The sequence below is a fragment of the Octopus bimaculoides genome, chromosome 11, assembly GCF_001194135.2.
Source record: "Octopus bimaculoides isolate UCB-OBI-ISO-001 chromosome 11, ASM119413v2, whole genome shotgun sequence".
NCBI classification, from domain to species: Eukaryota; Metazoa; Mollusca; class Cephalopoda; order Octopoda; family Octopodidae; genus Octopus; species Octopus bimaculoides.
This window is the reverse complement of record NC_068991.1, coordinates 46,814,509-46,819,921: the sequence shown is the minus strand read 5'-3', so window position 1 is coordinate 46,819,921 and position 5,413 is coordinate 46,814,509. Positions and strand designations below refer to the sequence as shown.

The following is a 5,413-nucleotide window of genomic DNA, read 5'->3' as shown; positions in this document are numbered from 1 at the left end:
TCAAACAAAAAGTTATTGTACATAATATGTATGTATGTATGTATGTATGTATATATGTATGTATGTATGTATGTATGTATGTGTGTGTGTGTGTGTGTGTGTGTGTGTGTGTGTGTGTGTGTGTGTGTGTGTTTGTGTTTACGTATATTAACATGAACATGCTAACTTGAAATAATGTATTTAGTATTTGCATTGTGTTTTTTGTAGTGAGGTGTGTTTACTCAATATGTTTGTATTGATTATGTGTATGCTGTATGTTAAATATACCTATGTGTAATGTGTGCCGTTGTGTTAGCCTGTGATCTCGGTGACTGGCAACCAGTTAGAAAAAATTTGTCGTTCGTGTAGATAGTGTATTGAATATCATAATTGTCCTTGAAGTAATTGTATTATTGTCTAAGTAAGTAAAATGTAAGCCATCTCTAAGAAAAAAAACCCCGCAAGACTTTCTGAATGGCACACCTAAACAAAAAAATTACCTTGAGATTTTTTAGTTGTGCTGCTTGCCTGATGATGAGTCGACCACTTCTTTAAAAAGGTTGCGCATGCGTACAAGCTTTTGGAGTAGGATATATGAACCATATAGTTTAAATCCAAATATCCCTAAGCCGCTGCTGACTCTAATAGATAGCGGGTTTTGTGATCTTCAATATTTTGATACATTGCAGCTCTGAATTGTTTTTCATGATATCTGACCCACTGTAATTTGCGTATTTAATTTTGGATTACACATCGTAGTGGAGGTGCAATGGCCCAGTTGTTAGGGCAGCGGACTCGCGGTCATAGGATCGCGGTTTCGATTCCCAGACCGGGCGTTGTGAGTGTTTATTGAGCGAAAACACATAAAGCTCCACGAGGCTCCGGCAGGGGCGGGGGTGGCGAACCCTGCTGTACTCTTTCACCACAACTTTCTTTCACTCTTACTTCCTCTTTCTGTTGTGCCTGTAATTCAAAGGATCAGCCTTGTCACACTGTGTCACGCTGAATATCCCCGAGAACTACGTTAAGGGTACACATGTCTGTGGAGTGCTCAGCCACTTGCACGTTAATCTCACGAGGAGGCTGTTCCGTTGATCGGATCAACTGGAACCCTCGACGTCGTAAGCGACGGAGTGCCAACAACACATCGTAGTAATGTTCTTGAGCCCAACTACATGGTGTAATCCTTTGTGATCTTGCTTCTTCAATTTTAGATTACATTTCATAGTAGTATTCTTGAGCTCAGCTACCTGAGTCAGAGAAAGAAACGGAAATCGTACTCGCAAATAACGAGTCTGTAATCCAGTTGTGATATTTGGTGACATTTACCTTCGACTCGGTAAACCTAGTTTTCATTGTCTTTCGCTGGAGTGAAATAGCAACGGAAACTGCAGCGGGTTCTAATATGGATGCAAGAAATTGATGTAATGAAAGGGAGGTCTTTCTAGAACACTTTTTGCATCTCACAATAAGTCCTTGTGGTTGTGATATTTCCAAGTTCAGATCTGGAATAATCACTGCAACTGCTGTTGTTGCCTAAATTTAAGTCTGACTACCGGTTCTGGGTCAGAATTTATAATTATTATTATTATTGTTATTGCACTTGCTGAAACTAGAGGAAGCGATATTCTCCATGGCTTTTTCAGACCTTCTGAGGCCAGTGAGTGTGATGCTCTTAATGTTCTCTTTAAAATGTTTCATGTCTACACCTGCAAGAAACAAAAAGGAAAAGATTCCGGAGGGCCGATGTTCTTGGGAGAGAGGCCTGGACATTTTGGTTAGAGTGGGTGGTTGTACTTCATATGGTAAACACCTGAGTTATATACCACAACGAACTTATTACATGCATACTTGATGATGAGTGTCAACTCGTTAGACGAGTACGACTATTGCTGATAGGGAAGTGTCACCTATGCCCGCGCACTTGTTTTAAGTTAGGTGCAGCTTGCACAATACTACAACGACTATCACTAGCAATACCAATAAGTCCAGAGACAAGCAAAATGCAAGATATCCGGATCTGTAGAGCAGCGAGTTTTATATACGAATTAACCTTCTCCAAGAGGGATGTCTTAACAAAGACCAGGCGTCTCTCACTCCTAATATACATACATAAACACACACACACACACACACACACACACACACACACGTATATAGATTTTTGTATTGGAAAAACTTCACTTGTTCGGCAAATGATTTGAAATAATAGTTTCACAATTATTTCATATACCAATTTTGATTTTTTGCATTAGCCGTGAAATCTCCCTCTGATTTGCGGGAGCCCAAAATTACAGCAATACCCATAATAACTATGCTGAAATCTACGTAGAATAAGTAAGCGAACCTATGAGCTTTTCTATATGAAGCTTGATGTAGTGTACTTTCATGTTGATGAAAAATATTGCAAGTATACCGTTGAAGCTAAGACAGCAAATTGGCATAATCTTTAGAGCATCGGATAGAATGCTTTGCGCTATTTATTCCGTAAGCCTCTGAAATCTGAGTTCAAATCTCACAGATATAAATTTAGCATTTCTTCCTTTTAGGGTCGATAAATAAAGTGCTGTAGTTCAATAATGAGATCGATTCTTCTCTCTTTCACTTTCTCCCTGGATTATGCATGTAATTCAAAGGTGCTGTTTGTCACACTGTGTCACGCCGATTCGGCTTGAGAAATGTGTTGAGGGTTGACATGTTTGCGGAATAATCAACCACTTAGACGTTAGTTTCAAGAGTAGGAATCCATCTAGAACAATCTAACATTGAATTAATTCTGCAACAAATATCTCTTTCTTGGGGCTAATGTGACACAAATGAAAATATACGAAAGTTAATGACCATTGTAAAGAGGTCCTCACAACTTATGATTCGACCATCCCCCAAGGTCCAGGCCTCACCATTTATAGCTTCATCTTAATAGATTACTTTAATTTTAATCGTTACTGCACTGGGAAAAACGCTTAGCGGCATTTGTCCGTCTTTACGTTCTGATTTCAAATGTTGTCGAAGACGACTATACATTTCATCCTTCCGGAGTCGGTAATATCAGTACCAGTTGAGCATCTGAACTTATCATCTGAACTTATTGTCCTTGTGCCAACATTTGAAATCAATAACTTTAATTTTAAAACATTATTTATGGCAGCTTTTTCTTTTTAATAAAACAGAAGTCAAGTATTAAAGAACTTTGACAAAAATTTTAATTTAGTAAAAAAAAACCAAAATATTTTCAAAAATGAATATTTTTTCAATTTTTTTTTATTTCAATAAAAATTTAGAATAAGCGTTTTTAAAAAGTAAGCTTTTAAAAAAGATATTTTTAATTTTTATTTATATGTATCTAATTCTGATTCGCGAGGTTCGATAAATGTATCAGCCATATTGCTTTAATATTTAGTAATATTTAATTTTTATTTTTAAAAAAGTTTTGGTAAAATATTTAAAAATATTAGTTTCAGATTTTGACACAAGGCCAGCAACTTCGAGGAGAGGATAAGTCGATTACATCGACCCCGGTGCTCAACTGGTAACCCTAACCCCGAAAGGACGAAAGGTAAAGTCGACCTCGGCGGAATTTGGACACAGAATGTAATGACGGACGAAATGCTGCTAAGCATTTTACTCGAGGTACTAACGATTCTGCCAGATCGCCATCTAAGAATAATATGGAACGCTTCACGAATTTGCGTGTTATCATTGCGCAGGAGCCATGTTAATCTGTATCGTTCCAATTTTAGAATATGTACAGCCAAAGCTTGTACGAAATATTAAAAAAAATATTTTTAAATGTTTTAATAAGTATTTTAAGAGTTTTACTGAATAAAAAAGATTTATTTTAATATTTTACTAAATAAATTTTCTTTTTAGTAAGGTTCCTTTAACAACTTGTTTCAGTTTTAAAACATATTTAAAAAAATTTCTGTGAAATAAACTTGGTATTTTCAAGTCGATTATCTGACTGAGCATTTTGTCAACTCTTTAACTACTTTGTAATTTCTTTGTCGATATTTTATCTTTCTGCATTCTTGGACTATATTATCCAATACATCTGTAACTGAGTGTAGATGAAAACTCCCACGATAGACGAAGTATATATGAGATGTTGGTAGTCGAGTTGGGTTCAGGCTGCGTATAATGAATGCACAGCACTTGTGAACAATTAACAGAATTTTGTTTTGCAACACAAATAATTTCCATATTGGTCGTGAATTAAAAATTGCGACAACACAGTTTACACAGAGAAAGGACAATTATGTAGCTCTTACAAATAGTTAATTAAAAAGGCTCTGCAATCAAGTTGTTTAGATAGGAGAAAATGTATACATTGGGTTCACGCCGGCTAACAGTAGCTGCTGACTACATTGAGTAAAGAGTCGTGATAACGACTGTTTAAAACAGCAAAATGAATATGTGGTTAGCTTAACTGCGAGCGGCCACAAACTAAAGTTCGGCACTCAAAACGTACCTATTTATAGGCCTTGTTAGGATAGTATTCTGGAAGCTCCTAGAATGATGCATCACGTGATGTCTGCCTACTGATTGGTCGATAATTCGGCCGATCTCATAAAAGAGCTGTAACTAAGTTGTGATTTTAACTTAGCAATTTTTCGATTCGGTTTCGAATCTTGCTACACGTTCTTCTTTCGTTAAAGGTGACAGATTTTAGAGAGTTTTGGTTGCTATTTCTAAGTGGCCAAATGTCCACGAAGGGGCTCCCTCGATAACTCTAAACTACATCCGTAAGAGTATTTGAAATAACAAAGCTAATGATGCACTAGTGTTAAGCTATAAAGTCATTCCTTTAATAATTGCTTCTCTCAATGTCGTCCATTTATTACTAGATATATTTGTTCAATGACAGCCCCGCACATGGTCAGGGGCCGTATACGGTAAGGCAATCTTTTGTAGTTGGTATGCCGAGAAACGAACCATCACCATTAATGCATTTGAAATATATTCATCCGTATGCTCGTTTTAACACCATTGCACCATCAAAGTCTTGTGCTTTTTGCTTCCTACGTGTCACATATAAAGCACTGACATCTGTAAATTCGTATCGGAGCATACAAAGCAAAATACTATTTGTTTCCTTTCTATGCATTCCTTTTTTTCATGCCCTAATTTGAAGATATGAAGACACAGCAAAATTATTCTTGTTGTTTGCTGTGATTTAAAGATGTGAAGACAGAGTGAAGGAGAGATGTCATAACGATCTACTTGACCAATAGGAATATACCAAAATAGAAGCACATGATATTCTCTCGGATCAGTCATTTTATTATACTTACATCCTAACATCCGAGCCTACGCGAAGAGCTACGCCAATTCGGAATGCACCACTGTTAAGTTTGATGCCAAGCTCGGATAAAAGAAGTAAGGTACCATTCTGTACAGCAGCGAACCATACAAAACCTTAACGATTTTGAGTTAT

At 36.7% G+C, this 5,413-nt stretch overlaps 1 non-coding gene across 1 annotated transcript; it reads right to left on the bottom strand.

Annotated features, from left to right (window-relative positions):
* Positions 1-3,641: 3,641 nt before the first annotated feature.
* LOC128249136 (U6 spliceosomal RNA) lies at positions 3,642-3,743 on the bottom strand. The gene has a single exon (XR_008265257.1). It is a non-coding gene; the product is annotated as a U6 spliceosomal RNA (small nuclear RNA).
* Between the last annotated feature and the right edge of the window lie 1,670 nt (positions 3,744-5,413).